The following is a 23,301-nucleotide window of genomic DNA, read 5'->3' as shown; positions in this document are numbered from 1 at the left end:
ATACCTACCACTTCCTATTCTGTAAGTCGTAGAGGAAAACCACTCAAGCTAATGGTACTCGGTGTCTTCCAAACCTAATTGGTATTTTTCATATGGAGAGAATGGTGTAGTCATACAGACAATGGTAGAAACTTTCCTGAAATCCAGGGTTGTTATTTTTTTAAAGACAGTGCTTACTTACTATGCCAAGAAAGAACAGATAAATATTGCAGGAAAGTTGAACTCCACATGCTTTTCTGAGTCACATAGTTTGTTTTTTTTGTTTGTTTTGTTTATTTTTGGTGTTGCTCATTTGAACTCATCCTTTGCAGACCACTATGGAAATTATTTCTCCTTCTTAAAAAGCATGATCTTGAAGTGCCTGCTTCATATTTCAACAGATCTCCGGACGCCTTACGTCACATGTAGCTGCCTCATCTTCCAGCCTCTTGGATCACTTTTTCCATCTTTATATAGCTTTCCAATGACCCCTGTTCTTTCCTACTCACTTCTTGCTAGTAACCTTTCATTCTTTCCACTCCTTGTTCCAAATTTCTACTACTATACTCACAGAGAGGACAGAAAGTGGAGATTTAGCATTCCTTCAGGAAAACCTTTGGAAAATCAAAGAACCAAACTACACATCTTTCGGGCTCCCTGTTTTATTTTAAAAAATAGAGTTTTGTCTGTTTTCTGAAATTTGCTGGGTTTTTTCACCATTCATGAGAGAATAATAAAAATAAAAAGCCCTGATAACATCAACTTGAAATGACAGCTTTTCTGGGAAGCTTTGCTATTTGACCAAGAATTTTCAGTAAAACTCCATCAACAGGCTCAAGATATTTTATCACTTTCTCCTGAGTGGCCACAAATGTACCTTAAGTAAGATCTCATAAGACCTTTGTTTCTGTTCTTCTCATAACATGCTTAAGAGCAGCAGTGTTACTGTACCTGCTTCACAGCAGCTAATCATGAGTGCTCTTCTCTTAATCTTGAACCTCATCTGCTGTTGAATAATAAAGATGAGGAAAAGATTACACATGACTTAAGGGAAGACTATCTAGACCAAAACCAGATGTATGTTTAGAATACTGTTTGTCACATCACAGAACACTAGTGAAAACCTAAGAAAAAAAATCCTAAGTCTGTTCAGCCTTTAGCTATCAATGTGCACTCCAGAAGAACACAATTGTCACAAAAGCTTTACCCCATAAAATCCAGTGAGCACTTCAATGCAGATAAGAATATGTCTTTAGAAATTTTACAGTATCTGTCCAAAAAATAGAAAACATAGAATTAATAAAAAATCCCTGTCTGTAATCATTTCAGTTCTCCTCTTCTGCACTTCAATGATCCCTTGATTTGGCTAGGAAAAGGAAAGCTTTTCTCCAAACACATCACTTCCCAGCCTCCTGAGCATGATGTACACAATGGTTAGGACTTTCTGCCAACTGGTTAGGCTCCTAAAAGCATTCCAGCTGAAAATAGGCTGGATTGGACTAAAGGACTCTCCCACTCTACCTAATGTCCCTCAGAATAACAAAGTACAGAGGAGGGATGGTGTTTTCACAGCAGTGCAAAAACAAGCTGACTCCATTCAAGCAAACAAAGGTGGCTCCTAACTTAATACCCCTGTGAGTTCAGGGTGCAGTCTTGTGTTTTTCAAGAACTACAAATAAAGGGAACAGGATCCCCAAATGAACTTCACTAAAGGGCATTATGACAGAAAATGTAATCTCTATTACAAAGGAAGGCTGAAAAAAAAAAAAAAAAAAAGCAAGCACAGGAGTGGCTTCTTACTAACGAGACTTTGATGGCTTACTTCACTATAAAGCACTGAAAAAAACCCAACCCAAATTTGGAAGCAGATTCACACATCTCCTTTCCAAACACCAGAACTGCAGGTTTCAAGGTGAAAACAGTTCTACATACTCCTCACTTGACAGATGTTGCAGTCTTTACTAACTGCAAACCGGGGAAACATGCTGGATGTATATCTAAAACTAGTAAAATTAGAAGAATTTTTTATCCTCTGTGAAGGTGACTCATGTCTAAGAAATGATGTGTCATCATAAACTACATTATTTAGAAAGTCATTTATGGTAACATACTGAGTTTTTGGTTAACTGAGAAAAAATCAGCTGATGCTTAGCAGAGTATCATGTATCTCACATACGGAACAGGAACACATCCTCACTGAACAAAACATGCTGATCTCCAACACACGGTGATTAAGCATCGTGATTTCTGGATCAGCTGTCTGAGACCACAGAAAAAAGGAACCACACAGTTTTGTCATTACTTGGAGCAGTTAGGAGAAATGCAATCATATATCACAAAAACATCACTTTGGAAGAACTGCTCCCCAAGAATACACTGCAATGACAATTATTAGCCCTATTCCCCTCTCCGCCAGTTTCCTGCACAGAACGAGTGATGTGCAATTTAGGAGTGATACAGCAGTAGCAACAATTTCTACATCACTGTGTGTCTTAGCACACAAACACCACAGTGCCTCCCTTAGAATGAGGTGCTGAGACTGAAACTTAAATTGGGTTTTCAAAATTTGTGGCTGTCCCCTGTATCAGACAATTTCAGGTCTCCTGCACTGCTGCTGTCTTTCAGCTTTGCTTTTCTGCCTTGTAAGAGCATCTTTTGACACCACAGCTTGACTTCAAAGACTTCTGGATTACATTAGACTGAAAATGCTGATTTGGTATGACCTTGAAGCTCTTAGACATGACTTAGCTAAACAAAACTACCCTCCCTGCACATGTCTACTGAATAAAAGGCTAACTTATGGTTTCTGAGAGTGTAATTTTAGGTCTTAATTGATCCCACATGGAGAGCACCCATAAGCCCATCAAGGAAAAAGATCATCAACAAACAACATATAAAAAGCCAACAAAGTAAGAAAAAAAAGATCTGACATATAGAGGTCCCACTTCCAGATGTCACTTCAGAGACATTCCACATTTCATGTGGCATCTGAAGCCTTGTCATACAAAAGTAATTATTTGTCATGACTCACCTCCAGCAGCCTCTTTCATCAAAAAACTGCTGCTTGTCAGCATTAGTTTGGTCAATCCACAAATACAAGCATGACCCCACCATAATGGTTGAGGCAAATGAACAACATCCAGGAAGAGCAGCAGCAATGACTTATCAACCTGTCACTTCAGGATACCACTTGTTAAAATGATGGTGATAACATGAATTCCTCTTTACCTACTGTGGACTCATGGAGGTATTTTTCTGCTCTCCAGTAACAACTCAGTCCCAAAAAGAACAACTGTGGGCACAGTTTCTAGCATATAAGAAAATAAACAAGAAAGGCAGAAAAATTTCTTCCAGTTTCATGCTGCTAAGGAAAGAGAAGAGGCCTTCCTATTACTCTGTGTTTTACTGATAGGGACTGATAGATCTATGGCAAAAATTTGGATTTTCTTCTATGAGTTACAGAACATCAGATCTGCCTAACAGAAAGATACTAATTCTTTTGAGTCTCTATATTAGGTAAGCATTAAATACCACTGATATTAACACTTTGAATAGTATATTACAGACTCACACAAATACAATTTCCTGGCTTAAAACTATGCTGGAGAAGTTACTTAATAGTAACTCTTAAAACACTGAAACTTCTCTTGTCATATACTTTAAAGAAATTATTAAAAAAAAACTCCTAAAAAGCACCTGTGAAGTGTTAACGTAAGCAAGCAGAGGCACCTGCAAGTATGAGATGACAGTGTCTGCAGACTGGCAAAGGGCAGACCACATCACAGAAATATTTGGTTCTTGGTTTCCCTGGAATACTTGTAAGGCAGTCCAAGCACTGCTATCAGCACTGACTTCTCTGAAGCTTTTAGTTTCATTAAGCCTTTGAATAAACACAGCACTCCATTTTTTTTTTTTTAATTCATCAGTATAACTATCAGTTAACACCACGGATTTGATGGACCACTTGTTGGGTAAGGAACAGGCTGGATGGTCACAGTCAGAAAGTTGTGATCAGTGGCTCAGTGTCCAAATGGAGATGTGTCATAAGTGGTACACTTTAACATCTTGGTCAGTGACATGGACAGTGGAATCACCCTCAGCAAGTTTGCTGACAACACCGAAGTGTGTGGTGAAGTCAACACACTGGAGGGAAGGGAATGATGTCCAGGGGGACCTTGACAGGCTTGAGAAGTGGGCACCTGCAAACCGCATGAAGTTCAACAAGGCCAAGTGCAAGGTTCTGCACCTGGGTCAAGGGAATCCCATGCACCAATACAGGTTGGGAGGAGAAAGGATTGTGGACAGCCGCAAGGAGAAGGACTTGGGGGTGGTGATGAACCAGAAGCTCAACATGATTTGTCAATGTGTGCTTGGAGCCCAGGAAGCCATCCAGGTCCTGGGCTGCATCAAAAGCACAGACTGCCAGTCAAGGGAGGTGATTCTCCCCCTGTTCAGCTTTTGTGAGGCCCCACCTGGAGTACTGTGTCCAGTTCTGGAGTCCCCAGAATAGGAAGAACATAGAGCTTCTGGAATGTGTCCAGAGGAGAGAGACACTAAAATGCTCAGAGATCTGGAGCACCTCCCCTATGAAGCAAGGCTTGCTCAGCAATTAAAAGAGCTGCAATAAGTTAACAGCTGTGGCTCAGCATTGACAAAAAAAGCAGAAAATAAATAAAAAGATGAGATTTCCAGACAGATGGTGTGGCCCATTGTTGTAGTCTTGCATTAAAATCTTTCTGAGCATCAGCAACAAGTCTATTTGCACCTACTTAGATTCTTTCCCTATTGTATACTCATCAAATTTCTGATGTCTCAGAAAAAAGACCTCCTCAATTCTTTCCTCAATATATGCATCAGTACAGTTTGGGTGTTAGCACAAAATTAACCCTCCCTATAAAACTTTGTTGGCCATGTGTCTAGTTGAATACAAACACTTCTGTAAATGAATTCTGCAGTTTGTCAGGTGTCAGCCTGGCTCTTTCCGCTGACACCTCTCTCCAGATAAAGCCTCTTGTTGCATCCACCATCTACTACCACAGGAAAAAGTATCAGAATAGATCTTGTGTATACTGACTAAACAGGCTTAGTAGCAGTGAATCTCAAGGTACAGTGATGGAGTTGGAAACTATTTTGTCAATAATAGCGTGGAAGACAACTATCTGTTTCTGGTGTCACAGGGACTACCTTGTACCAGTGTAGACATAAGTTGTTGCAACTATTCAGTATATCTTCAGATTAACTACAAACAAATTGCAAAAGTTACACCTGTCATTACAGTATATCCAACACAACCCTTGAGTCAGAGAAGACCAGTTATACAAACATGTCACCTCTCAAAGCCTTCGCATTTTCTGCTTCTAGTCAATGGACAGATGGCTTTAAAGTGCTATGCATCTTGTCTATTTGGAAGGTCTTGACAGGAATGAATAAATTCACTGTGAAAATGGATTTGCAGTTTTAGTGAGGGGTAGTGGAAGCCTTGAAAGGGAGTGCCAGATGATAGGAACAATGTTGGACCATTTTCTGGGCTGGCTGTACCTGGAAAGAGCTGCTGCTGATAAAACCAAACATTTCTTGAGTCCAGCTTCACAGTCTAGAAAAATTGATTTTATTGGAATTCGCTAACATATGGAAACGTTGAGGCACAACAGTAGAAAATTCCTAATTTGCAAGTATTGCAAAAAACACAGCCCTGAAACCCAGTGCAAAACGCAGTTGACAGTCTCTGCCCTTTCTCACTAGCAAGTGTGGGTACCTCAAAAATTACAACCAACCAGATTTTTCAGTCTCAAAAGAAAGATCAATGATAGGCCAAATATATAACAAAATAAAAGTACTTCTGCAGAATGAACCGAGTTCCTCACAGGAAACAAGATGAATTTTCCATGCTGCTGTTACGTTAGCATATGGCACAGCAATGAAAAATTATTTTTTACATGCACGAAGACATGCAATAGTTACACAGAGTAGACGATGCTTATGTAAATAATACCTCATCTCCAAAACATGGCACACACATCTGCCCAAACCACAACTGGAAATCAGTCCATACCCAGAAACATTTTTTCCATCAAATCCCTGTCCCTGTGGAGAATGACCTAGTAATTTCTTTGTGGTAATCAGTGGTTAATTCACTTTGTTATTAAATGTCAGTTCTTTGCAGATACTGTTTAAGAGAACAGATCATTCCTTTCATGGACTGAGTGGGTTAACCCAACAACATCAATTTCTACCCAGATAATTTCTGCTCACAGAATTTCTGCTACTGGTGAAGAAAAGCACTATTTGAGCACAAACAGAGCAATTATTTAAAATGAAAAAAAGGATACTTTTCCAACCTGACACAAGAGATAAGCAGCAAAGAAACTAGCTAAATGAAGTACAATCAAGGCATAAAATGGAGGGAAAGAGGAAGGGAGGGAAACATGCAACAAGAATAAGGGAGTATTTTCCCATGTCATCAACAAATGACTTATTAATAATAAATAAACTGGCAGCTACAATGGACAATTGAGGTGGTTGGCCTGAAAACCCGTATCAGTTGGTACTGACCCCTCTCCTGCCATCACCCTTTGGCTATATGGTAGCACGATGAGATTCTGTAATATTCCATCGGACAGGCTGGAGCCTGCAACCCATAGCACAGAGCACCAGCAGAGATGCATTTAAAGGGCATCCCATTTGACAGTGAAGGCTTCCAAAGATCTGCAATAGGGTTGGCAGAGAGGCAGACTGAGACAGCCTCCTGCCTAAACTCTGAGAGGCAGCACAGAAACAGCCTCCTGTAAGACCTCTGGACAATTATGTCCATCACTACCTGCCACCTCATCTCCAGTGTGCTGCCTGGTCCACCTCAAAACTTCTAGTGAGACCAGGGCACAACAACATGAACACCCTAACATGTCAGATGGCAAGAGTGGTGATCTGCTCTTCTGCCTGTTGGAAAACATCCTCCTTTTACTCAAAATGCATCATCAGATTTCTGGCTTTTCTTAGGGTTTTTTTGCATTCTGAGGACTTACGACTTTGACAACCAAAAAAGCAGAAGGATAAAAACTTTCTCAAAACTAACCCAGTCTCTGACATGTCAAAGTAGGTACTGTCTATACTATAGCTGCTCCAATTGCAGAGTGACAATGTCATAAATAATTGTCGTGGAAGTGGTTCAGTGTCACAAGGATACAGAATCAGGTATTTTATTACTGCAATGGTTCCATATCAGTAATACACCTGCTTCTATGTTTATGTGATGCCTGCTTTGATTGCTTGTTGTCAGCCAAAGCACACACTCTACCTAACCTATAACATAAACACCTCTAAGCCACTAACAATATCAAAAGCAGGACAGCAGCAGGTTCAGCTGTGTATCACCTGCAGATTGCTTTACTGAGAACAGCAACAGCTGCACACAACATTCAGCTTTTACTTAAGCCAAAGTAAAACAAAGTAATAACAACGCTGCAGGAAATTTAGGATCAACTTGCCCAGCCACCTGAAAAACATCTTAGAAAAAAAATTAGGAATAAGAGACCTAAGTGATCATACAAAAAGATAAATAAAAAGGCAGAAGTCCAAAAGCATATTACTAAAGAAAAAACAAACAAACAAAACCAACCTCATCTTTCCTATGCTCCTTTCTGCCTTCAGCCAACCCACACCCCAAATACTTGCTAAAACGTGCTCCAAGGAAGTTTGCAGATTCCTGCAGCTAGAGGAGCCTCACAGTTTCCACTGCCTTAGTCTTCACTTTCAAGAGTGCAATCCACCTGTTAGGACTTCTTTATGCAAGGAAAAAAGATGAAGTTCACATTGGCAGTCCAAGGCTCCAAGTCCAAGGCTTCAACATAAATTAAAAAAAAAAAAAAATTCAGTAGGACTTTTCCACAATGCAACAAACAGAGGATCTCACATCTACATCATTCACGTTCATGGCACAGCCTGTGCTTAAAAAAAAAAATAAATCAAAACTTACATCAGTCAAACCTTTTTGAATAGCAGCTCTGTGGCTAATCAGGGAAAGACCATTGTTCTAGCCCCAGTAATTAATAAAAATACTGCAAGACTGCTGATATATCTTCCAATCAGAGAACACTGGCTGCAAGGAGTTCCCCAAAGATTAGCCAGGAGGAACCTGCTTACCCAAGATAAACAGTTCCATGGAACTGTTCCATCTTCCCCACTACAAGATTAAGAAGATGATCTGTCACCATACTCATTTACCACACAACGAGATAATTTATAACAATAAAACAGGACCACTGTGGGCAGCCCCTCCAAGAAATCAGCTGCTCCCAGACAGAACCCATGGGTCAGGAGAGGTATCTTCCCAGTGATCCCACCAGGACAAGAGAGAGCCCTTGCACACCCCTCTCCAAAAATCACATTAGCCTTTATATATGCAAGGGGAAAAAAAAACCTCTATTCATAGATTATCAGTGTAAAAATTTCAGTAGATAGTACACTACTCAGAAGCGTTTATCTTGCGGGGAAATCTCTTCCATATGCCATTCTTTTTTGCCTGTCACTGTGCCTCATGCCCCTTTTGAGGATGAGAAAAGCAAGCTGACCACAGTTATGCACTGGGTTCCACCAAAGGGCAGACAGTTCAAGCAACTGTAATTAACCTACACATGTCTGCCTTTCTCCTTTGCCTACTCTGATGTTTATACCCAGAAGGGATCTTCAGATGTTTTACTGTGGCCACCATGAAGGCTCTTTGGTGAGAATATTATTCCCCAAATTATAAGCTGTTCATTCTTTCTGGAATTGTTTTTGTCTTGGGGTTGTGGTTTTTTTGTTTTGTTGGTTTTGTTTTTTCTTTTTTTTTTCTTTTCTTTTCTTTGTTTATTCTGGCAAACCAAAGTCTGATCTTGTGCCTGTGGAGTTCAAAAGCATTTCGATGATGACCGCAATGACAGACAAGGGAGGCAGGAGAACTCCCACTTCCCCAAGCATTTGCTACAGGTCCAACTCGGTTGAAGTCAGAGAGCCCTGACACAGTTCTTTCTGCAACACATAGCCACCAGATTTCCTCTTGTTGGCTACTCATGGCAAATGTAACTGGGATAATGTAATGTTACCACACTGATGGAAGCAGAATGGACTCTCACTTGGCCCACTGGGACACTTCTTTTTAGGTTACTGGAAGTGACCAAAAACATCTTGAACAGAAAACAACAAACACCTTCTTCCCTCTTCTGTCAGTAATAGCAAGACATTCACTTGAAAGGTCTTTTCTAAGGCACATAAACATCCCATCATGATGGCAGGAAAGCAAACATTGCTGTATCTGATTAAAAATAAAAAATATTTTTCTTGGCCTTTTTTTTGTTTCTATGTAAAAAACAATTAACTCCTTTCTCTTAGGATATTCCAGGGGATTTGCATCTTCAGAAATTTCTTCTTCAATCTATGAGATCTGCTATCAGAAGGAAACCACCACATTTTCCTAATAAATGGAAAACACACACTGAAAGGGCAAAGACGTTGTATTTGGCATTGTCACAGGTGAAATCATGCACACACTTGCCCAAAGTCATGTCAATTATGGTACACACTGGACTCACATCATCATCAGGCTAATCCAAAAAGCATTCAGCACCACACTACTCTGCATGTGGTGAGACGAGATAAAAAAGAAAACAAAACAACCTCCAAAATAAGACATGCTCATAATTTTCTATTTTTATACAAACATTTTTGCTAAAAGTTCTACCATCATCCAGTCCACAACTCAACTGTGCTCCTTCCCCATATGAAACACAGGATACTTTTTCTCTCTGCTACATACAGAGGGATTTGAAATCTTACTATAAGAGAAAACTATAATTCAGTCCATGTGCTTGTCCTTTTAAAGAATACTTCTGTACTTCTCAGATCTAGGTCGGTTTGCACCATCATGTGCAATCTCTAATTTGCTCAATCTCCTTTCCTGATTATTTCCATACTGTATACGCTCCACACCCATCTCTCAGGCAGGATTTTCTTTCAGTTTTTTAAATCCAGAATTATACTTCCTCTACTCTTGAACCCTTCTATGTCTCTAAAAAGCTTCTTCTGAGCTTTATCTGGAAGGTCAAACAATTCTTCATGGTTTCCCCATTTTCCTGATGTTCCTCCTTTAAAGCCAATGATACTAGGCTGCCTTCCCATTGCCATCCTGAACCTCTAGATTTATTTTAGTTATTATCTATTGGCATGTAACTTGTCTTAATTAACTCCATAAATGCTGGACTGTTAAAGATTGCTTAGAGATTATTATTATTTTGCAGTTCAGGAAGCTGAAGAACCTCCCCCACTTGGGAGAATTAGTGAGTGTCTCCCTTAATGCATGGAGTACTGGTTGCTATGTGCATCAGATGTCTCAGGAGTTTTTCAACACAATGATCAGGTTAGCGTAAGACAAAATAACCAAATCAAACACGTATACAAACTATTTTAAAGCTTCTGTACTAACTTTGAAGCTTCAAAAAACAAATGCAACAGCAGCAGCAGCTCCACTGTCGGGTTTTTTTTTTTAATTCTTAGTGCTGAAAGGCACCCCTTTAGGTGGATTTCTAGTTTTGTTGTTTCAGGTAAAAGCAATACAAGCTAGAAAGTCTTCAGAGTAATAATTCCTGCCATTATCTAATTTCAACATTATCTCATGACTCTATTACTTCAAGAAAGAATTACCAGAAAATAAAGTGGAAAATTACAGATAGACAAGGACTTCTGGAAAATAACACCAATCTGCTCAGGCTTATAAAAACAAGTAACTACAATGTGGATGGTCTCTCACAGCACAACCCCAAGCAAGCTTTTGTATTATGACAACATTTTGATAATCTGTACTTTCATCATAATAACTTCTGAAGTACCGAAAACTTCTAAAATAAGCCATTTCAAAACAGTTTCTGAAACCCTTTGAAAGAGGTTTATTTCTAATGACATACAATAAACTTGCAGAAGTTAACTAACAGGGAGAAAAGTTCAAAGTCACCATGGTTAGCTCACCATTTAAGATGCATCGTTAACTGTTGTCCACTTTGTGTCTGTGTGTGTCTGTGTGTGTCTGTGCATAAAAGAGCAGATATGGTGGAGAGTTTTGTCCTCCATAAAAAGAAAAACAGAACAGACAAGGACTCATTAAAATTATTCTGAACACTGGTGTTGCAAGAAGCAGTTTTGACAACACAGATCCAAGTAGGAGGCAGTGCCTCACACAGGTAGAAAACATAAGCTGTTTTTGCTTACTGATCAGTAACACTGAAGAGGACAACAGTAGGCAAAGTCACTTGTATTAATGTATACATCACCCTATCAAGATGCTTTTCTTAAGCTATCACTTCTCAGCAGGAAAACCTTCAAGACCTTATCTTCTCAACAACGTGCAGACAGACATTTAATATTTAGTTCCAAGGGGGAAAAAATGGTGATACAATTCAACACTTTCATGAATCAGCAACAGCGACTCCATTTGCTAACCCTATCCAACCTGATCCACCTTTTTTTTTTTGAAACTCAGAAAAGCAGTAGTGCACTGGCATTCTTCTGAAGCAGGTTTGTATTTAAAAGTTCAGGCGATACCCTTTTCACTAGATAGAAAACATCTGCATGATAACAGAATGTCACAATTCTTTAAACAGCTTTGAGGGGTAACCAGTGCTAAAGCAAATACTTCTTTTTTTTCCCTGCATCCACAAAACAGATGTTCAGTCTTCAGGCAGAATGAACCACCACAAAATACAATAATCTGGAAATTATGAAGCCAAGGAAGTCCACAATTAAGCATGCCAAACCCCAAGCCCCAAATTACAAATGTACCATCCTAATATAGATCTACATGGATCCTGACCAATGGTGTGCTAACAGGAGCTTAATTATCTGAAATAGAAATTTCCCAACCACCCCCACCCACCCTAAAAAAGTACATTAAAGACTTCAAGGCATGAGCTTAACATGGTTCAGTCCAGCACCAATGCAGACATGGTAAATGTTTATCAACCTTTTAGACCAGAAATAAGTCATGCTGCTTCAGAAATATTTTTGTACATCTGCATTGATTCAACTGACTGTTCTCCAGGCAATTTCTGCAGTGGTGTATTTTGCATAGTTAAGCGGAATGAAGTTTGAAGGAATTCAGAATTAACAATAAGAAAGAATTATCTAAATGACAGGGTTTAAATTCCCCCTCTCATGTCACTGTTTTTTTCCCAAGGCCACAAACAAAGTTATCTGATGGACAGCAGTGACCCAGAAATAAGATCTTACCTTTGATCTTGCCATAATAGAGGGGGAGCAAAACCAGTAGCTCAAGACAACAAAAATCTTAATGTTGACAAATGAAAGGTAATTATTTCTTGCCCACCATGCTAGTCTCTGGTGTGCTTGGGACAGTACAGCCACTCAGACTTTGTAAATCTGTGCTGTAATACCACTACACCAGGGATGGTTAATAGTTTCTTGGCAAAGATTGAAAAGACTTCCTTATCCCCACAGGCTGAACCATATTCTCTACTGTATGCAGTAGAGACTCCCAACTCAACCAATTGGGGGTTTTGAGGAACAACTTTTAGGGATGATTAGGAAGTAATGCACTCCCCAAAATATTCTGGGAGGAGCAGCAGCTGTCAGGGACACTTGGCAGAGAGCTGCACTGGAGTACTGGGTTTTGGCCTCAGGTAGCTCATGCTGATCATTCCATGGATTCAAGGTTTTGAATCCAAGCAATTCTGAAATATACTCTGAAAGGAGATGGGCTAAGTAAACACCAAAATTTTGCCACCTTTCTCTCCAACTCTTCCCCTCTCAATGTAAAGTTTAATGCAACTTAGGCTCCTGCCTATCTGAATAACCAGGTAAACACAGAGGATAAGAATGCAGCTTGACTAATTTGCTTTAAGAATTGACTTGGATTAACTCTGAGTTGTGTTTAGCAGACAAACTTTAAGTGCATACAAGAGGTCACATGAATTAAGTAGGCTGTTGTAAATTCACACCATTCTTCAGTGATTACTCAGCTTCTCTGACTAGGTCCTCAGCATAAAGAGAGCCCAACAGAAACAACAAATATTTCAGCCAGAACATTTAAGAGATACCAAGAATCCAAGAGGAAAACAAAAAGCCAGGAAGCTGAATGCAGCACAACAACAGAAAAAAAAAAAATCTTCTAAAACATGCCAGAAAAGTTGGTGTCCAAGCACTATCTCGCCAGTTTCACCACTTTTCCTATCCACTCCTTTTGACACCTTTGAAAGAGAGTAAAGTAAGGAGAGAAAGCAGTCCCATCAGAGAAGAGTGCAACTAAGCTGCAATGGATTATTCTTAAATAAAAAAAAATAAAACTAAACTAAATACAAGTTTTCCTCAAACTCTCCCCTTGGAACACAGCAAGCATTTGCATGGGTGTAAGCACCCACACATGTCAAAGCCTCCATACGCAGATTGTAACAAAAGCAGAATCCATAAAGCATTACTTGGGAACCACTGACTTTTTTTTTGCAACTACATAAATAAACTAAGAAGTCCAAGCAATCCAGGCCACAAAAGGAGAACGTTCTGAAATCCACCCACAAGCCAGAATTTTTAGGCATCCCACAATCACAACCCACCAGCTGTGTCTATGACACCAAAACTAAAGGCCCATGCAAAGCTCCTCTGACCCATGACAAAGCCCACCTTGGCATGCTGGGTCTGATTTTTAGTTTCTACCAAAGAATCATTCACCAAAAGGCTGGCTGGTATCAGGAATAGTGTGGCCAGCACAAGAAGGTAAGTGATTGTGCCCCTGTACTCAGCACTGATGAGGGCTGCAGCTTGAGGAACATACTCAGTTCTGGGTGCCTCACAACAAGGACACTGAAATGATGGAGAGGATCCAGAGAAGGGTAACCAAGCTGGTGAAGGGTCTGGAGAATAAACCCTGCAAGGTGAGGCTGAAGAAATTGGGAATGTTTCATTTGGAGAACAGGAGGCTGAGAAGAGACCTAGTCATACTCCACAACTACCTGAAAGGAGGTAGTAGTGAGGTGGGTACTCACCTCTTTTCTCAAGTGAATGATGATAGGACTAGTGGAAATGGCCTGAAGTTGCACTAGAGGAGGTTTAGACTTTTTTGCGTCCTTTGCACAGATCCAGGGAAAATTCAAGTTATTCTCCTGTGCCAATAGGAGACACCAATAATGTTCTCCTACATCAATAATTTGCCATTCAGACACTTCATCAGAGCTGTTTACAAATTTGCAAACACATCTTCCAAGTGCACTAGTCAGTGACATGCAACACACTATTAATACAGAATTTACTGTGCAGCACTCTCATTTGGGATTTACAGGCTTACTGTCATCAGTGTTCATCTGCTCTGGTATATCATACAGTCCCTTGACAATTTCTGAATTTCTGAAATACCTTTGTACTTCAGTAACAAGTTTTATATGTTCAAAATGAGCAGGCAGCTCATAGGAATGTACTACAAAGTTAAAACCTATAAAACAACCTTAAGCAAAGTAGTAGAATTGACCCTTTTCATCTTACATTACAGCTTCATTAAAGCAACACTTTTCCTCTGTAGGTCATCTTGGGACTGTACATACCTAGCACAACTACTGACCCAGGGCAAACACACTGAAGATGTGTTTGTCAAAATATGCACGGAAACACCAACTATGAAAAAAGTGCATTATGTTCTTCTACTAACTGGAATGTCAATGAAAGCACTCAGAAATGTACTGATAGAAAACCAAACTCAACAAACACATGCCCTTCCTTTGCTACTACTTCATATTTGTTTACAAGTAACTGTGAAAATTATTAGTAAAACAGCAAGGAAATCTTACAGGTGTTGGGACACAAGAAGTTACCTCACAAATGTATAGAGACTGGAAAAAACACAGTTACCACAAGAAAACAGATCACAACAATGAAGTCAGTGGCACCGGATCCAAGGAAATACTGTGTTTTGACCATGGTGACTGCTGCCACAGTCCCTCCCAGTGCAAAGCAACTTATTCTAGGTGTAAGGAGCCTTTCTCCCAACAACAGCCATTGAGATATTAACTCTGCCTTGAGATATTAACTCTGCCATCCTTCAGTGATATTTCCTGCCTTCAGCCAACCAGCTGAGGGCCAGCACTGTAGCTGGCACCATTACTTGACAATTTGCTTCTCCTTGCCCCAAAGCATCCAGAGAGTAGAGGTTCTCACCATCTGCCAGCTGAAGGGACAGTAACCACTGCACTCATAGCATCCATAGAGCCAGGATCAGCCCCTCCACCTTGCTCAACATCACCACAGCTGATTCGGAAATAAGCAGAAAACAAACCTGACTTTTATTCTGCACCAGCATCCTGGTGACACCTGTACCCTGGCTGGGGATGGGAAGACATGCTCCTCTTCACATGCTGCAGCTAGGTAACACTGCCCCATTTTCCCTGCTCCATCACTAGCAGCACCTTAAAGGCTTCAGGACACCATCCTGCAGATCTGAAATCCACAGTGGGTCAAAAAGCAGATTACACTATCCGTGACCTAACTTTTAGTGAAATCAAGTGGCTATGAACTTGCCTCATTGCAACAACAATGCCTCATTGCAACAGGCCAAACAATAACACACTTGCAAGGTATGTAGGTTTTTCCTCCTCTGAGGCAGCAGTCTTTCTTCTTTCCTGAAGTACAACCACCCAAGAAACAGATATGCAGCATTTCCCTTGACTTTTCAGATACCAGAAAGTCCATGCTGGAACTTGTGTTAAGCTCAGTGTTTTTAAATAATCACCTACCCATCCATTCAGATGCAAATTGCTCTGTGCAGTGAATGTTCAATACTCATCCATCACTTTGGTTTTTTTCCTTCTTAATTTAAACAGAGCTGCAGTTAGATTCTTCACAATGAAAAACGGATAACCCTCTAGTTATGGATACATTTTTCCATACAGGCTGAAAACAATTATTACCAAATGGCAAAAAAAATTCTATGAAAAGTCTCTGCAAACTGCTCCCATAAATAAGGCAGGGGCACCATTTTGTATTTGACATACGTGCCTGAAAAAGAGGGGGAAGAGGGAGGGAGAGGGGCTTACAGTGAAAACCAGTATGCATTTCCTCTGCCAGATTTTTACCACTCTTAAAATCTCCCGCATTTTGCACAGAAAGATCTTCCCTTTGAAGTCATTCCAATGCTTTTTTGCTTGCTCCTGCAAGCACTGCAGTATGCAGTACATTTTTTAGTTGGCAAAGAAAGATATACTGTCTAGAGTGTGGCTGTGAAATTCACCCTACCCAGAAGGTCACTGTGGCATGTACGTTCCTAAAGAAAAGGGTGTGTTGTATAGGCATCATGCTGGCATATTCCAGAGTTAAGTTCATCATACATGACTAGGAAACTCTTCAGCACTTTTTCCAGCAGTTTCAAAAATCTACCTCAGGAGGTATTTTTCAGTCAGAAGCAAAAGCAGAACAATAATACTAGGGTTGCATACTTGGCATCTTTGTGTTTTTAAATAGAAAGTGAAAGAACCTCCAAATTTTATCTAAAGCATGCCACATTGAAGCAAACAAAAAAAAGCGCCAAAAAACAACCAAGCAAAACCCCAGCAGTTTCAATGCATCTCAAGTTAGTAATTTAAAATAAAAATAATCCAGCTGGCACAAAACCGTAATTCCATTCTCACCAATGCAGTACCTGGGCTGCCATAACACATTGCCTCCTAAAACAGGTGCAGCCTTCACACTTCTGCAACTGGAAGCATTTCTTGTGCCACCAATCCTTGCTATTTTCCACCATCTCAGCAGCAGACCACTCTAAGTGATTCAGGGGTGAGAAACAGTGTGGGACAATGCCTACCTCCCATTTCCCCAGAATGAACAACAACCAGGCCATCATCCAGCTCCACCAGCAACAACCTTAAAGGCATTCAGAAAGAAAACCATACTCCACATGCCCTATTCCAAGACATGGTCCAGGCTATTCATCCCAGGAGTGGCATGGGGATGCAGTTCCCCCCAGCAGTGTTGCTGGCATGGGCACACATGCCTTATCCAAATCTGTGGCTGATTCTGTCTGCCAGAAGCAGAGGAAGAAGGTCTGCTTTTTTTTTAAGAAGAATACTTTACGCTGGGGTAAATGTGCCAGTGCTCAATCCTTTCTGTGCATTAACATAATTGCCTACATTATGTGGGTCAAGACAGACCCAGATCCAGTCGAAAGTAGACAGAAGACTGAGAAAAATGTGTTTAACAAACTACACCAGACTGTGCCTCTCAGGAAATTGTGGAGACTTTGCACTAATCCGAGCTAGGCTATTGTTCCCCTCTACAGAAATGCAATGCCTCAACCACCACAAAAGATCTTTTCCAAGAGCTCATTACAGAGATGCAATGATTCCATGGTCACCATGTGGGAGAGGGACACACATATACTACCCAACCTAGCACTAAAATAGGCTCTCTACCAGTGCTAAATGTTGAACAAATGGAAACTACGTTTTCCACAATAAGAGGCACCAATCTTTAAAACAAGAAAACTGTTCCTAGAGTGCAATCTTCAGCCAAAGAATGACTAAGACTTTGCAGGCCAGGTGTGCTGTTAATTAGCCTGGGTGTGGGGGGAAGAGTGTCAGGCAGTCAAGAAACAGCCATGGATGAGAGGAGAGATCTGAATACACAAAGCCAGGCACTTATCAGAATTCTCCTCTAGCTTCATTAAAGATCAAAACAAGGCACCAAACCTGCTTCAGATGTTTTTTTGTCATTTGCTTTGGTCCGGCAAGGAAGCTGCAAGAATGCACAGGCAATGGCGCTACTTGTAAAACAACTAATCTTGAAAGATGAATGAAGAAAAGCAAAATTCAGGTTCCCTGAAATGTAAGCAAAACAGCAGTTCCTATTCCCCAAAGAGAATGCTCCTCTGCCCTGGGAATATTTTGTGTTTCTGTCAAAACAACACATTAGCCTTGCGGGTGATCCAAAGCTGTTCAAAGCCGAAATGGATTTTACCACCAGCATCTACAGGCCATGGATGAAGCCTTAAACTACTAAGTCAGCTATTAAGGAATTTTAAGGGAAAATACAAAATGTGTTAAGTTCAGCCCTGCTGCTGCACCACTGAGGAGTGTCACATTACTACACTATCACTTCATGACCCATGGGAAAGCAAAATCAAAACCACACAAGAGATGCTGCATAATCACTGCCAGTGCAAGCCATTAACACCCCAAGTCCCTTATGATCAGATCTTCCTGGAGACCAGCGGACAATCTGATCCCTTCAAATTATCATGAAATCTTAAGACTTCAAATGGGTACCCTACCTGAAGGAAAAGTGTCCTTAAAGGAAAAAAAAAAAAAGTGTGCAAGTAGTTTTTTAGCTATTAGCATTGCCTTTTGGTAACGCCTGCATTTTTGTTTATTTTTTACAACTACACTGTGTACTTTTTATAAACTTTTTTCTTTTTTTAAACTTGAAAAAAAAGTATATGACCCATTGTGAAGGAAGAAGCAGTGAAACACACTAAATATAAATGCAAAGAACTAATCCACAAACTAAAGATGCTGAAAGAATCAAATATTGTTTGCTTTATCATCCTCAGTAAAACAGTCGTGTTTTTTTTTTTCCCCAATATTATGTGAAGCACTTGCAGTTCAAAAAACACATTTAGATGGATTTAAGATTACTTTAAACGTCTACTAAATTACATGCATTTTTCTTTATGAAAGGGAGGAAATTCTGCAAATGCTGCAATTTTCAGTTTTTGTGGTGGAAAATGATAACAAAAAGGACAACAGCTTCACAGTACAACCTGTTCCTGCTCCCAGATTCTTCTAAGTGTCCTTGGACCACCACCAGGAATATAAGTAAGGGCTGTGGGAGATTCCCATCCAGCCCTATTGGTGACAGAGCAGGAGTCTCATTTTCCCCATACAGTAAAGAAGCCACATGCACAGCAAGTGACACTGTAACAGTGCTCACCAAGTGGTGGCAGGTCACCACCTAGAGGTGCTCAAAGACAGCTCTTGAGAGCTGAGGGAGGCAACTTACCTCTGAGAGCCAGTGCAGATAACTGCTGGACAGACAAAGGTAAGGTGGTGGACCCCCAAAAACAACAGCTACTCAGAAAAAACACTTGTGTATCCTTTTAAAACTGAATATTGGAGAAAGCAAGCTCAATATGAAGAGGCTACTGAGAAAGAGTTAACTGATCATGAAGGTGTTATTACATCTCATCACAGCAATGTGAAAGGCATCCCTATGTGAGCCCTACCTAAGTTTCAGCTCCAGAGCAAACCACTATCTTCAACAACCCTTGCTGGGTATCCCACAAGATTTCACTCTGTGATACCATAGCATCAAGACAGATCTTTATTTTCTCTCATTTCTCAGCAGAGAAAGAATTATGCTTTAGTTACAATCTTCCTGTGGTACTGATGAAAACCATGCAGCTGCAAGTATCTTTGCACACAGTGATAAAATCATCTGTTACTCACACATTAAATTCACATATTAAAGCTGGGTACACAGTGTAGTGTTACTTCAATTTTGCATTTCACATGTGTTTTGTCTCAAAAGCTACTTAACCTTTCCACCTTCAGTATTTGTTTTGAAGAGGAGAGGAAAAGAAAGCAGAAACCAGCACCCTTACTGGTAACTTGTTAGAACAAGGTTTATAGCAGCCCAGGGTCTAACCAGTGCAGCCTTTAATAGGGAGTGAGTGATAAGGACACCACCAAACTGGGCATGAAACAGCTTTTTCCAATATTCCTAAGTAATATTTCCTTAGTTACTTGTTGCTGAGAAGTCAGAACAAGCACAGTTCATATACAACTGTTCAGAATGAGACAGCCTCAATCTTTTCAGGAGGAGAGCATTTGATTTTGAGTAGTTAGTATTTAAGAAAAACAGCAATAAAACACAGATCTATCAAGTTGCTTAAGTAGAAATGTATGGCACATTTATGGCCAGCATTAGCAAGCTCTAGAAAAGAACTTTTCTTACGCCTGTGCACACAGTCCATGGCTGAAATTGCCAGAAAATATTATTTTAGTACTACAGTATACCCCATCATTGCACAGGAGTAACAGGCTGCATGGCAAGCAGTCCTGGCTGCCAAATTGAAACATGACTCTCAGACCTGAAAGTGACTCATTTTAGACCAAATGGTACAACACACCAAACCTGACTTAGCATGCAAGAGACTTTCTTTGAAAAGAGAGAGTTGCAGGAGCCTTTAGTAGCAAAAGACTAGAGCCATCCCAGTTTCCCAAAACTTTAGGACACAGGCTACCTAGAAAGCCTACTGTCAGCTATTTTGCCTTCAAGTGCCTTTAGTGCAGAAAAGAAGAAAAAAGACAAGAAAAAAAGGAGGAATTTGAGCAGTTTTAACTCATTCACAGACCACTGAAATCAGAAAGGTGTGAGATAGTTTTACAGAGAAATCCGTAAGAAAACAAACTTCAGACATTCCAACATTTTTCAGATAAAGGGCTATACAGAGAACTTCTCAGGCATATCCATATTAAGTTTTTCAGAGGGATTCCTATTGTGAAGCTTTTTAAAAAGAACACACAGAAAGGAGCAAGAGCAAGAAACTTGGTTTCTCTGATTCCACCTCTCCTCACTTCAGTTTTCTAGCGGCTTTTGTCCTGAAGTTTTCCTCCCGCTTCCCACCCTCCCGGGTCCTTCTCTAGGACTCTGTACCCTTGTGCTTGTCATTCATCCTCTCCCTGTCCTTTACCTTTGGAAACAGCACGGACACAGCTCCCATCGGACTACAGCAGGCTCCTCATCCGAAGGACTAACGAAATCAGGAGAGAGAGGTGGCAACCATTTTTTTTTTTTTTTTTTTTTTTTTTTTAGCTAAGACTTTTTCCACTGCCTTAATTTGGTATGAATAAATCCGAAGAGACTTCACGGGAAAAAACAAACAAACAAACAAACAAAAAACCCAAACAACAAAACAGCAACAACAAAACCCAACAAAAGCCAAAGAGATGTAAAATTAGGACAGTAAGTGAACAATGGCAGTACTGTTACTGTCCTTTAATCAAACAAGTGTCCATTAGTGATTCCAGGACAACCTCAGAGTCCAGTTAGTCCAGCAGAAACAGCAGCCTGACCCGGCGCCAACAACCCATCAAAGTCCATCCCGAAACCCCTAACGAGTCCTTCACTGGACCCTCCCCCTTACACTCCTGCACACCCGCGAAAAGTCAGCGCCCGTTTCAGAGCACTTAAAAAACTCCCTCCGTCCCGCCCGTACCCCCCAACCCCCCCCCCCCCCAAAAAAAAGGAGGGGAAAAAAAAGAAAAAAGAAATAAGAAAAAAGAAATAAGAAAAAAGAAATAAGAAAAAAGAAATAAGAAAAAAGAAATAAGAAAAAAGAAAAAAGAAAAAAGGAAGAGGACGGAAAAAAAACCCCTACCAAACTAAAAACTCGGCACCGTGAGAGGTGGGAAGCACGGGAGGTGGGGGGTGTAAGGCAAGCCGACACCTTCTCCCCGGTGGGGATGGTGAGTCCTTACCTGCGGGGGCTGCGCGGGCGCGGCTGGAGGGAGCGCGGCGCCGCCGCCGCCGGCGCGCACAGAGGGAGGGATGGAGAGGGGGAGGGAGGGTTGGAGGGAGGGCGGGAAGGCACGGGTTCCCTCCGCCCCCGCTCCGCCCTCCTCCACCGGGCGGGGGCCCAGGTGCACCCCGCGACCGCCCCGAACAAGCCCGCCACCGACCCGACGGACCTCAAGACCACCCCGTCGGGGCTGTCGCTGAGAGGGCTCCGTCACCCCCCTTTCTCTCCTCTCGACTTCCAGTTGCCCTGCTACCAGTGGAGAAGGCTACCTAAAATTTAGGAGCTGCTTGGCAGATGTCTGTGGAGCAGACGAATTTCTCCTGCTTGCAGGAGTGTTGGGACTTGCTGGCAAAGTCGGCAAGAGTCGTGTGTGGGAGCCCCCCGCTTGTGGTTAGAATCGATTTGTGTGTTCGCCAAACCCTTATAATTGGAAAGAGGAAGGTTGTACAACGGATACTTTTTCAGGCTTAGAAGAGTTATTTCATTGTACAAAAACAGGTTCAGATTACTTCTTCTTACCCCACCGCCCCCGTCAGTTTTGACTGCGAAAGACTCTGTTGGATTGCAGTAGCATCTAGAGGCCACTTCTGCATGTGCACGTATCGAGTGAAAAGGCGGGGTGTGCTGCACAGCACTTGGTGTTCAGTGGCTGAAAAGGCCAAGGGTTTCTAACCGCTGCAGAGGGATTTCTAGAGGGGTCACATACACCTATGCAAATTATCAATACCGCCAGCAGCACTGAAGCCTGTCATGAAAGATCAAGTGCATTTAAAATACCTTTCTGAAGTAGTCATCAGCACACTGTTCTCCTCAAGTCAGATCTGGCTTCCACAGTTACTGACATTGATCTGCCATATCACAGATACTGTTATTAGAAAGGTTTTCAGCACTGGTGTGAACAAGTCACTTGCTGTCATGGCTGGTTAGCAGATCTTTCCCTTTGGGAAGTAATCAAATGCTTTTTTTCAGTCTGTATCAAAAGTGGCTGTGTCTGTGTTTGTATGTGTATGTCTGTATATTTCAAGAAGCTGTTTTATTCTCACATAACACCAGACTTGGTATTTATACACAGCACTGTGATTTAGCACAGAGACTATGCTTCAACATACTGAAAAGTCTTATTTGGTATTCAGCAGGCCATTAACCTTGGAAAAGGCTTGATTTTATCTTCTACTGTTTTTCAAAACAAGCTACTAAGTGTTTGCAAGGGACCAAGAAGCATGTTCTGTTACAAGCTCTAATAGCCAGTTTATCATCCGTGCACTAAGCACTGTGACAGGTCTTACTAACTTCTCACTTATGCCGAGGCTGCATCCAGGCTGGGCAGCTGCAGGCTTGAAACTGCTCAAGCTGCATGTGTCTTCCTCTGGTGGTAAAAATGGGCTGACTTGCATGACCCACTGATTAAAAAACAGTCCTTCAGAATGCAAAAAATTATTTCTCCAGTGCTATGGCAATATGTTTTTCTTATATAGCTTCATTATAAACCGGATTTTACTCAGCTTTTTCTGACAGGAACTGCCTGCACATGTCTACAATTCCTGTTCTGTTCTCAGCCAGTTGCCCAGATACCATTGCAACAACCAAGATTAACTTTAAAAGAATTGAAGTTTTAAGGAACAGATGAACAGACAGGACTTAGATCTCCGTGGTGAGACCTACCATCCTAGGCATGCAGCACTGTGTTTCAGTGGGACAGTGTTGCCAACGTGCTTGGTGGGAAGAACTGAAGCATCTGTGAACTGGAAAGTACCACTGCCTAGAATCCACAAAAGCATCTCACCAAG

General features: G+C 41.1%; 1 protein-coding gene across 2 annotated transcripts in view; it reads right to left on the bottom strand.

Annotated features, from left to right (window-relative positions):
* The window catches only part of LPAR1 (lysophosphatidic acid receptor 1), a 72,639-nt gene extending 51,069 nt beyond the window's left edge, over positions 1-21,570 (bottom strand). The window contains exon 1 of one of the 2 annotated variants that reach the window (XM_071730361.1): positions 21,474-21,570. The gene's annotated coding sequence lies outside the window, so the exon portion shown is untranslated. Of the gene's footprint in view, positions 1-20,686; positions 21,087-21,473 lie in introns of those variants that run through there. The other variant, XM_071730362.1, reaches the window with a different exon arrangement.
* Positions 21,571-23,301: the final 1,731 nt, after the last annotated feature.

The sequence above is a fragment of the Heliangelus exortis genome, chromosome Z, assembly GCF_036169615.1.
Source record: "Heliangelus exortis chromosome Z, bHelExo1.hap1, whole genome shotgun sequence".
Classification (NCBI taxonomy): domain Eukaryota; kingdom Metazoa; phylum Chordata; class Aves; order Apodiformes; family Trochilidae; genus Heliangelus; species Heliangelus exortis.
Note: the sequence above shows the minus strand (reverse complement) of the source record. Positions and strands in the feature narration are given on the sequence as shown.